Below are 13097 nucleotides of genomic sequence, written 5' to 3'. Positions count from 1 at the left end.
ATGCATCTCCGAAATGGGACATAATTTAACCCAGATATTTTTTCACAAGACAGAACACATGTCATAAAGCCCATTACAAGTCTTAACTCATTTTTGACCAAATGTGTAGTTACTGCGCATTGCCTTTGTAGGGCAGTATTGCTAGGGGTTCCTACAGGAAAACTGAACTCCCTGAGCTTCTTCCTGTATTCGCGAAGTTGACCGTGTGTATAAAAATATCTTCTTATTAAACTGTATGGACACTGACAAAGTTCTCAATGCTTCGTTTTGAATGTAGGGACCCTTATTATGTTAGTGTGGGGCTATTTTGAGCCTTGTGGTAATAACAAGCGATTTATATTTGTCATTACTCTATGCCCTATATACTAGCGTTATACTAGCGTTATAGGCTAAACTGTTTTATAGATACAACTATTTACATTCGGAAATCATGAAAACAAATCTCAGATAACGGTTGACTAGGTAATGTGTAATTTTGCGCCGGAGTTCTCCTTTAACTTACATTAGCTAGCTAACTACGAACGAGCTAACCAGATAACATTAACAAATTGACAAGCACTTACTGGGCAGAATGGCTCTTCAAATGACGGACGAAATTGGAGGTTGTCGTCTGGCTGTCCGCGATCTTAACGTTGCATGTCTTGCAAAGCGCTATTCTTTTGCCATCTTGTTTTGAGAAATTATTGAAGCCGAAAGCAACGACCCTCGGTATCCCTTCGGCTGACATGTTGATGTGATATCTGATGTAGTGGGCGTGGTGTGCGTAAGGTATAAGAGGGCATGACTGATGATCTCTGATCCAGTCATGACAACGCTATTCTCAGCCTGCGCTCCAGCTGGATCAACTTTATTTTTTTTTACATAATTTATATATTTTATATTCAAACTGAAAACATGATGTGATTAACACTCAAGTCATTCAAGTCATCGTGTCTCAAGTCAAGTCAAGTCCCGAGTCTTTAACTCCCAAGTCCGAGTCAAGTCTCAAGTATTCTATTTTTTGTCAAGTCACAAGTCATAAAAATAGCGACTCGAGTCCAAGTCACCAAGTCACAAGTCCCCATGTCTGCTGTATTCACACCTGCCCAAAAGGTCCGCACCAAGGGGGCAAACGAACTAGAGTTCGATTCAATCGAACCAAACAAGGCAGGTGTGAATACACCCTGACCTGTAGGCGACACGTCTAATATACACGGAGCATTTGACAAGCAGACTTCTCTCAATTTTCTCGGTTTGCTTTGAGTTTAGACATAACCAAATGTTCTTATGTAAACCTTGTGTGTATTTGAGAGTATTAGCGAAATAATAATCACATCCCTGGGTTAATAACCAACTTACCTTCAATGATGCTCAAAGCTAGCCTGGTTCAACCAGACTCTAGTTCATTTCATTTCCACATAGAGTCTGGAACCGCTCCATTGAGAAACGTTTCCTTCCTTGTAGGCGGGTTCACTATTAAAGTTCAAATCTATTGGATCTGCCCAAAGTCACTCACGATCTGCCATAGCCAATCGCTAACGGGGTGTCGTGAGTGACGTATGTCACGCGCCGAAATGGCTGGAAACAACAAGTCCGAATGATCAGAGGATTATGTTTACAATAGGATTTCAGTCAACGAGCGCCGCAGGTTTTGTTAATCTAGGAACAATTATTAATTCGAAATGTATATTTGACACAAAGGACAGTGATATATACATTCAACGGTGGAAGCTGTGTCCAATCATTACAAATACGCTGCTGTGGTCGTTTCTGATCTGCCGCAAATGCTGTAGCAGCGAGTGAATGATCAGTCTTGTCTCTATCTGCAGATGTGTACTAAACAACAATTTTTCATATTACGTCTTATTGTTTCTTAATTACCTTAATTATGGTCTTCAAAGTATGTGTTTGTACATTTTTATGTGGCATTTAGTTTTTTTTAGTAAAACAAATCAACCATTGCCATCTAAAACTGAAAATCAAATATCTTCAAAGTATGGGTTTTTCACATTTTTATTTATGACAATTATTTTTAAAAAATCACAACCAATTTGTATGATTTACAACATGTAAAACTGACACACCAACCTCCTCCACGAATGCACACAAAGGGGCTCAAAATGTTCTATTCATCACAAGAATCAGTAAATTTACAGTTGGGAATATGAGCGACTGACATGACTCCTGAGCGGATCTTCAACCATAGTTTAGCAGCCAGGACTCGGGGCTTCCGAACACCGCGAACACCAGGCTAAACCGTCCGTCCAAAATGTCACGGTCATCGTGCACGAGCTGCCCAGCACAAACTTCCAAACTTTCTGCCTCCTTCACTTGGTCCTCCGTTGTGCAACAAGAGGTGAGACGATAACAATCCGGCTTTAAATTCTGTATATTCGGCAGTTTCTTTTCCAACAACGGACCGAATAGCTTTTCTCACGTCTTTCTCCGCTGCCATTACTGAACTCAGCCTGACGCGCTTACATCAACGTCATCGTTCTCAGCCACTCCCTCTATTCGCTGATTGGTCCTACAAAAAATTGATTTCTGGAAACCTAAGGATATGGAGCGATCCCAGACGTAGTTACTGAAGTAAAATGAAATTGAGCGGAAGTGCGTAGGAGGGCGTAGCCAGGCTAATTTTTACCATGGTTTATTGTTAAACCGGTAATCATTCTATCCCTATACGCCTGAAGTATTCAAAGAGCACCTGTATGTGATTCAGCGGCAATTCTAGCCCATTTTCTTAATTATTTATTTTTTTGTTTGGTATTGATATATTATGACTGGATTGTAATAAATATTTTCCTTTGTAATTTTTAGGAGCATGTTTTTGACCCTAACGTCAATGATGAAAAGAAAATTTACGCTGGTTCTTCCGTTACAATGGGGGCTCTCCTTCTTCTTCTCTTGGCATTCATCCTGAAGCATGGCCTGTCAAAAGCAGCGATCAAAGACCTCATGGAGCTCCTAAATTGTGTGGTGCCTGGATGTGTGCCAAAGTCTGTTTGGTTTTTAAAGAAACACTTTCTTGATTTCAAGGACAAGACAGAGCTTCATTTTTACTGTCCTAGATGTTCAGACTACCTTGGTGTTGAACCCGGTAATGAGTGTGGAGTGTGCCAGCAGACCTTCAACAAAAAAGCTCTAATTGAGAAGGCATACTATTTCCTTGTCATGCCACTCAAGGTTCAGCTAAGAAATATCCTGGCCCATGTACAATCAAAGCTACGGAAACATTTCACAAGAGATGGCTGTGTTTCTGATATCAACACGGGAACGGAATACAGACGCGAGACACTGACAGTATTACGCTAACCTTCAACTGTGATGGTTCCCCTGTGTTCAACTCATCAAAGACTTCAATTTGGCCCATTCTGTGTACTATCAATGAACTTCCATTTGTGGATCGATGTAAAAACGTCATATTGCATACGTTATGGTTCGGCAAAGGAAAACCCCCGGTTCACAGTTTCTTCACCCCATTCATCCGTGAACTTCAAAAACTAAGGGACACAGGATTCTGTTGGAAAGATGAAACTGGGTCAGAACATCACACCAAAGTAACAGCTTAAATATGTATATGTGATGCAGTTGCAAGGGCAATGGTGCAGAACTTTAAACAGTTCAATGAAGAATTTGGATGTGGTTTTTGCTACCACAAAGGGGAGATGGTACAAAAAGACAGAGGTTTCACTACAGTTTATCCTGTACACATAGTTGGGTGCGACCTGAGACATATGGCTGAAACAGTGCAACTTGCTGAGTTAGCGATGGAAAATGGTAATGACCAATCTCAAAGGGGTGTTAAAGGTCCAAGTCCACTGATCCTGTTGCCATCATTTGACATTATCAAGGGGTTTATTCCAGATTACATGCATTGTTTTTGTCTTGGTGTAGTCCGTCAATTTGTCAATCTTTGGTTTGACCCTCATTATGCTAACAAGAACTTCCACTTGACTCCTCGCCAGTTGAATGACCTAGACAAAGTGTTGTGTAAAATTCAGCCACCAAATGAAGTTAGAAGAAATCCTAGGCGCTTAAGTGAGAGAACATATTGGAAAGCTTCTGAGTGGAGGGCATTTGCTCTCCTCTATTCTCCTGTAGTACTTAGGAATGTTTTACCAGGGCTGTACTACAAACACTGGATGCTTCTTGCATGTGCACTTCACATCCTCCTCTCCCAGTTTGCCACACAGAATGAGCTCAATTGTGCTCAAGAGTTATGTCTAGTTCAGTTTGTAGAAAAAGTGCCTGCTCTTTATGGTCTCGAGCATTGTTCATATAACTGCCATTTGTTGACGCATCTTACCCAGAGTGCCAGGGACTGGGGTCTTCTATGAACCAATTCAGCATTTGTTTTTGAAGATATGAATGGCAAACTCTTGCAGCTGTATTCTGGCACACAGTCAGTTTCGTCACAGATTTTTAAGCATTTCTTTTCATATCAGAAGGTTGTAAGGAAAGGAAATGCTGTACTTCATGATTCAAGCAGAGAATTGCAAGATTTTTTCTGTTCCATGACAGGTGACAACATTGTTACGAAGTCTTCATGTTACATCAGAGAACATTTAGTGACTCAGGTGACAACATTGTTACGAAGTCTTCATGTTACATCAGAGAACATTTAGTGACTTTGGGGTTTGGCTCTCACAGACTGATAACTGCCAGAGAGATTGCTGCACTGAAAAACAGTTCTACGCTCACAGAGTACCAACATGAGAACAGTTCAACTGTATATAAGCGTTGCGTGTATAATGGTATGTTAGTCACCACCAGAGATTACAGCGTCAAATTCAAAAGAAACAATTCTGTAATCAAAACAGCTGATTGTTTTGGCATGGTAGAATCCTTGGTTGTTGTACCAAAACCCTGTAACTGTGAAAGAGGGTCTAACTGCTCTTGTAGAGAACTTATTATTTTCTATAAGCAACTACAGCGGGAACACAGACAACCAGCTATCAATGATGCAGATATCAATACAAACATCGCAAAGTTTCTTGTGAAAGTAAGGATTTCAAATGAAATGTGTGCAATGACATGTGAGGACATAGTAGCTAAGTGTATTGCAATTGAACATGAGGGTCAGTTATATGTGATGAAAATGCCTGTGTTTGAGCAGAGTTAAATTAATGCAAGCTAACACCAGCCTCAAAAATGCAATTGTCTCACAGTAGTCACCAGTGTTGTGCAAGTTACTTCCAAACTGTAATACATTAGGTATTACTTGTTACTGTTATTTAAAAGTAATTCATTACCTTACAATATTACTGTCTCAGAATTGTAATGCGTTACATTACTCATGTATTACTTTTGAGTTACTTTCACCAAAATAACTAAGTAGAACTTAACTTTGGGGCTGTAACGATATGCAATATGAAACCGAAATCGCCATTCGCCACACGACTACAGAATCGCGACACACCTCTTTCAACTCCAGCGTTATTCTCCTTACCGTCCATATCCAATGCTGCCTTATCTTTAAATTAGGCTATTAGTATTATTTGAAGTTAACATTATAAAATACGTAGACCTACACCACAAAACTAGTTGAGGATAAATTATTTAAAATTGGGGAAGTCCAGCATTATGGACATGATGACATTTGCAGTCAAAACTTGAAATAAAAATTCTCAGAAAATACATGTATTGAAACGTATATAGGCTACTTCCTTAAAGGACTCCAGACATTAGACAAATATCAGTCTATGTTTTATTTTTAATATTAGGGAAAAGACACACATTCATGCGTGACAAAAAAAATAGGAGGCAAAATATATTTTTTGTAATTCTGTTAATTACACTGCGCAAATCGGATGAGGAAGGGTTGGCTCTCCAGTCTCCATAGAACTTAAAATATTCATTTTATTTTAGTTTTCGTGTTCGCATTTATGAGGAAAAAACAATGTTACAGACGCGATCGCTCTGAACTGGCACTAAAAGTCTGCTTTAAAACTTTCACATAGTCTGTTGCCTATAAGAAGTAAAAGCAGACAATACACTGTAATACAACTGTAATACAAGCCTCACTGAACATGTAACGAGTAAAATATTACTGAAAATTGATTAGTAATGCCTTACACTACTGCGTTACAGCAAAAACTAATATGTTACTGTAATGTATTACTTTTGTAATGCGTTACTCCCAACACTGGTAGTCACATCCACGCAGTAGGGTTGAGGAAAACAAGTGTATGTATGATGATAAATGTGTATATTTTTGTATTTAAGTAACACAAAGGGTTGTTTTAGATGTTGCTTGAACCCTCTTCAATCAGTTACTATAGTACTTGCGTGGGAATACAGTGTTTTTGTATTTCATAATACTCAGTGTGAGTTGTTTTATATTATTTATTTATTTATTTATTTATTTGCTCAGGACCATAAATCAATGGATAGAGCTCAAACAAGAAATAAAATAAATACCAAAGAAGAAATGATGACATATTATTTTGTAAACAAAAACAAAGGTACCATGCAATATACCATGGTTATATCTGTACTAGGGTATGTACCATAAATCTGAGGGACCATATTATGTACCATAGTAACAGCTACAGTACCATACAATGTACCATGGTAATATGGTACTGCAGAATGCACCATGGTAACATCTGAGGTACTATGGTATGTACCATGGTAAATCTAAGGTACCATACTATGTACTATACACTGTAAAAAAAAAAATCCTAAATTCACAGAAAACAACTGTGATTTTTGACAACCATTTTCTTTCATTTTAAATTGTACTCAAAACACTGCAAAATTACAAATAATATCTGGAAAATAAAAATGCAGCTGATATTTTAGGTATTGTTACATTAAAGAAAAAATTCCAGTCATTCACATTTTTTTTACAGAAATTGATTGTATTTTTCATACAGTATTTTTCTGTTTTCTTAAATTACATAAACATTTATGTAAAAGTACAAATAGAATCTGTAATTAAATGGTAACAAAACAGTTAAATGATTACATGACTGTAGCTCAAAAAACTGTAACATTAAACTAAAACGTCATAAATTAAATAAACTGAAAAACACTGTTATTTACAGGTATTTCCTGCATTATTATGATCAAATACCTTCATTGTAAAAAATATCATTAAAAAAAATGGTCAAATGACTGACAACAAAGGCTGCCAAACAAAAACCATAAAATTAAACTAAAATATTCAAATGTAAATAAACTGAAAAAAACACTGTTATTTAAAGGTATTTCCTGCATTATTATGATCAAATACCGTCATTTTAAAAAAATCGTTAAAAAGGGTCAATTGACTGGCAGCACAGGGTGCCAAACAAAAACCATAAAATTACAGTAAAAATATGTTAATCTAAATAAAAACTTGACATCACCATGATTGAGATCAGTGTTTGCTTTAGTTGAGCTGTTGACCTTTATTATATGCTATTAGTTTTACTCTGGCTGCTTTAATTATGTTTTCAACATACATTTGTTATAGCATTGAAAGCGGGAGAAAATATCAGCTGATGTTGGTCAGTTATTGGTGATGTTATAGTCATCATATGGTGACCTGATTCACTGATATGACAGAGAAATACCCGAGTGTATCTGTTGTGATTACATTATAAATAGGTGTACTTAAGTTTTAGATTAAATCTAGGATTGTCCTATTTTCCCCATGAACCTTGTTATATTGAAACAATATTAACCCCTTAACTGTCACCCCCCCCCCCCTTTTTGAGAATGGGGGTTAAATGCTCTATTCACACTTAAATGGTTGTAATTCAAGAATGCCTTGGAATATATACCCAAGTTTGGTCTTGTTTTAAAGAAAACACTCAGCAGATTATTGCTGAAGTGAAAACACTTCAAAAAATGAAAGTATGAAAAAGTTATGGAAGTTTTAATTCACAGTAAATCAAATATACTGTACTATTTATTTGTTATTTTATATAAAATATATATTTTACAAAATATTTTTACTCTAAAATTACTATAAAATCAAAGCCATAAATCTAACCAAGTTATGTTCCAAATTTGAAGTTGATATCACAAAAATTGAAGTTCCCATGAGATTTTGTTTAGGTGTAGTACCAAAAATAGCCACCGGGTGCCATTGAATTCCATTGAATTTAGTTGTGTACATTCTGCCTTAATAAATTAATACATTTCTGTCCAAATATCAATTTTGTCACAAAATTTGGAACCTTGAGACTCAGACCTTTCTGACAATATGTGTTTTGTCAAGATTAGAAAAGGTTTTGATCATAAATTATGAAATATAAGGATGTCCAAAAGGGGAGGAGCCTCATAAAATAAGTACCGTTTCTATGGTAACGCAACGTTCAATTATGAAATGGTTTTCACAGGATGAATTCTGAGTTTATAAGCTTTCAAATGATACCTAATTTATGATAACTACTAAAATATGTGATATAATAAAAAAAGGCGATAAAAAATATTATTGTATTTTAGAGGATAATATATACATATATATTATAATTTTTAGAGGATAATGTTATACTATAAATTTTATTTTTTATTGAAAAATACTAGATTATATGTTTTATTATGAACTTTTAGCATAAAAACAGAAGTTTCAATGATTAAAAGTGGGTGCATCAACTTTTTGTGACAAAGGTCAAATCTCCTGTTATGATGCAGATTTTTTTAGGTGCACTCTTGTCATAAATTCATTAATTACTCTTCCTACATAATTTTTAACACAAAACAGGGGTCGAATATTTAATTAGAAGTCTTAGACCTTTCCAACAATATATAATTAGTCATAATTAGATTAGGATTTAATAGAAATATAGTGAAGTAAAGTTAGGCGTCCCGGTACCGGGACGGTGACAGTTAAGGGGTTAATTAAGTGATTAATTTAGTGATGATTGAGCATTATTGAAGACACCTGGTGATAACAAGCAGAATCACTGAAGGAGAAAATCACAAATTGCAAGCCACCGTTATGGCGATCAGTGTTTGCTTTAGTTGGGCTCTCGACACTTATACTTTCACTTTAAATTTTGTTTGTCTGCTGTTATTGATTTATAACAGTCAAATGAACAAAGAAAAGTGGGATCTGACAGAGTTGGTTATTTTTTGACATACTCATACTGTGATCTAAATGAAACCTATTCAGATGATTCGGTTTAACTTGTTAGCAACAGTTTAGTGGTTCTGCAGCATATGATAATCTGTATTTTTCTTATAATCCAAAAAATGTAATAAAAATTGTTCTGATCCAATCCCTTTATCTTTATTTAGAAACACAGACATCAATAATCAGCCTGTGTATCTCAACCGTGGTGACAATAATAATCCTTTGCATCTAATCAGTAAAGCCGGTTCCTTAATTAGTAGTAAATCACCTTCACCTGCTTTCAAATAGACGATATGAGTGTTAAATTAACCCTCAAGAGTGTTAAAGTTAATGAGATAATTAAGTGATTAATTTAGTGATGATTGAGCATTAATGAAGACACCTGATGATCACAAGCAGAATCACTGAAGGACAAAATCACAAATTGTAAGTCACCGTTATGGAGATCAGTGTTTGCTTTAGTTGGGCTCTTGACACTTATACTTTCACTATAAATTTTGTTTATCTGCTGCTATTGATTTATAGCAGTCAAATAAGACATCTGTGATCTAATAGTGCTGGTTATGTTTTGACATAATCATGTTTGATCTGAAAAATGAAATCTATTCTGATGCTTTGCTTTAACTTGTTAGTAGTGATGGGAAGTCCGGTTCTTTTCCGCGAATCGGTTCTTTCGGACAGTTCGTTTAAATGAACCGGTTCAAAAAACCGGTTCACCAGTTCTTTTACGTCATCACGTAATGACGTCAATTCTAGCATCCCGGCGGATAAAAATACTTCATATTAAAGGGCATTTGTAATCACAACTTCAGTTAAATAATAGTATGCATTGTCATAATCATCTTGGATAAGTTTCTTACATTTACATTTTGAAAACGAACCCTGCTGCAGCCTAGGCGATGTGCTAACGCGGATGTTTTACGTGTTTTAAATATATAAAATGCATAAATGGTCTTCCTCATTTTATTTGTTATTAAATAAACTTACATTTCGCCGATTCGCCCTCTCATTTAAGTCCTGGGTTCACCCGTACTACTGCGTGCTCGTATATCAGCACAGGATCAGCCGGCCGAAAGAAAGTTCTGTTCAGAGACGGTGCTATCACGCATGCGCAGTATCTCCAGCTCATCGGTTCTCCGTATCGAACGTGTCCGAAAGAAACAGTTCTTGGTTCTGTACTAGTGATTCAAGAACTGCAACAACCAGTTCTCGACTCGAGATCCATAGCATAGGCCTGTGTGTGCTGAGCTGAAACCTGAATATACAGTCGACAAAACTAAAAAATCGATGCATGTCTGTCTCCAATATAGCCTTCTGTAGCCTATACAGTGTATATATATATCATGTTTATAATGTGTTAACATAACGAATTAAACTAATTCGTTATGTTAACACATTATAAACATTTACTAAGCAGTGCACCAAACCTTGGCAAGAGTTTACATCAATGATTTATATTGTTACTTAGAAATTAAATGAGCTAGCTGTTCCTGAAAATATTATTTAATAATAAATGTTTAGTAGTTTGACAGTTTTAGAATCCAATCATTATTTCCAATCGTTAAAATAATACAGTGATACAGTAATGTGATAAACATGTTTCCAAAATGTTTTATTTTGTTACACTTACTGATGTTCAACTAAAGACATGGAAACGTACATTTCGTCCCTCAGAAAAAAATGCACGCATGCTCAGCTCATCAACTCATCAGTTCTTAGTATGTCGAACGTGTCCGAAAGAAATAGTTCTGGGTTCTGTACTGGTTATCCGACCGCTGTACCTGTCCTGTATGTTCGGTAGTACACGCATGCGCAGTATCAGCTGCTCGTGCTCATCACTTCTCTCAGCACCAATGTCTCCGTTCAGTGAAGTTTTTGAGTTACTGAATAAAATGTACTAATGGATATTGGTTTATTTCGATTCGGAGGGACTGTCAGGCATGTCTGAAAGTGAGTAACTTTAGTAACTTGTGGTTTAGCGCTGACGCAAGACGCGAACTGTTTCGAACGATTCAGTCCGATTTAGTGTACTGGTTCGACCGGTTCACTAAAAAGAACCGGTTCAAAAGAACGATTCGTTCACGAACCGGCCATCACTACTTGTTAGCAACAGTTTTGTGGTTTTACTGCATATCTGTATTTTTCTTATAACCTAAAATGTTTAATAAAAATATTCTGATCAAATCACTCTCATCTTTATTTAGAAACACAGAGATCAATAATCAGCCTGTCTATCTCAACTGTGGTGACATTAATAATCCTTGTTGCCACCAATCACAACTCTTTAATGGCTCGCATCATGCATTTACTTTTCCTAATTGAATATTCTACTCGTCACCGTTGTTCAGAAGCATTGACTGAATCTTGAGGTCTGTGTCTAAAGGAAAGTTTTTTTTTTAAAACAACTTTTGAGAAATCCATCTATTGTATTTAACATTCTGGACATTTATGCAGAATGTCATCCACTAACCAACAGAATAAATTATAGACATAAATTTCAAATGTTGAATGTCATTATATGACCAACATCATTTTATTATTGTTTATTTTTGTTCATCTGAAAGATATAACTCAGATGCAACAGCAAATAAAAATATTAAATTTATATTATAAGGGTCAAGAGACCAACTAAAGCAAACACTGATCTCCATAACGGTGGCTTAAAATTTTAGATATTTTTTCCTTGTGATTCTGCTTTAGGTGTCTTCAATAATGCTCAATCATCACTCATTTAATCACTTAATTATCTCATTAACTTTAACACTCTTGAGTGTGGACTCATATACACCCCCAGGTGTGTTAGTTTAACACGAGAGGTTTTGTCGTGACAAAGAGCCGTAGTTAACTGACCAGCTGAGCCATATCGCTTTAAATATCGCTGGCGATATGTCCTCGATATTAACGCGATTTGGCTCAGCTTGTCAGTGAACTACGGCTCTTTGTAGTAAATGCCGCTCCATCTGAAAGCAGGTGAATGTGATTTACTACTAATCAAGGAACCGGCTTCACTGATTAGATGCGCATACAATATCGTGCGATATATCGCCCAGCCCTAATCACAACTCATTCATGGCTCCCATCATGCATTGCGGTATGAATAAATTATTATCTGAATTGTCTATGTAATTTACTTTTTCTAAGTGAATATTCTGCTCGTCACCATTGTTGAGAAGCATTGACTGAATCTTGATATCTGTGTGTGCCTAAAGACAGACCTTCTTTTTTTGTACAACTTTTAAGAAATCCATTATATTATATCTCAAATTCTGGGTATTTATTCAGAATCACAGTTATAATGTAACCAACAACATAAGTCACAAACATTAAGTTCAAATAATGATTGTCATAATATAACAAAAATTATTACATAATATTTTTTTCTTTGTTCATCTGGCAAGTATAACTCAGATGCAACAGCCAATTAAAATATAAAGTGTATAAAATAAGGGTCAAGAGCCCAACTAAAGCAAACACTCATCTCCATAACGGTGGCTTACAATTTTAGATTTTCTTCTTGTGATTCTGCTTTAGGTGTCTTCAATGATGCTCAATCATCACTCAATTAATCACTTAATTATCTCATTAACTTTAACACTCTTGAGTGTGTACTCCTGTATCCCAGGAGTGTTAAATTAACACTGACTGAGTTTTTGCTGTGACGAAGAGCCGTAGTTAGCTGACAAGCTGAGCCATAGTGCATTACAAATCAGGTGATATCACTAAGCATTCAATTACATGAAAACAATTACCATTAATAAGTGATCAGATCTTCTGAACTGAGATTCTCTTGGACTCCTACCATAACAAATATGTATCAATTATGACACTCAGTTAAAGCAGCCAGAGAAATAGTAATGTTAAAAGCAAAGGGTCAAGAGCCCCACTAAAGCAAACACTGATCTCCATCATAGTGACATCAACATTTATTACTTTATATAAAAAATAAACTTCTAAACATCTGTCTCAGTAAGAATGTTAGTATGAAATAAATAAAGTCTGGGTTGTTTCTGTATGGTGTGTTTTGTGGGTCACCATTGTGTTGAAGAGT

This window comes from Pimephales promelas, chromosome 4, assembly GCF_988280905.1.
Source record: "Pimephales promelas chromosome 4, fPimPro1.hap1.1, whole genome shotgun sequence".
In the NCBI taxonomy this organism is placed as follows: Eukaryota; Metazoa; Chordata; class Actinopteri; order Cypriniformes; family Leuciscidae; genus Pimephales; species Pimephales promelas.
This window is presented reverse-complemented; position numbering follows the sequence as displayed.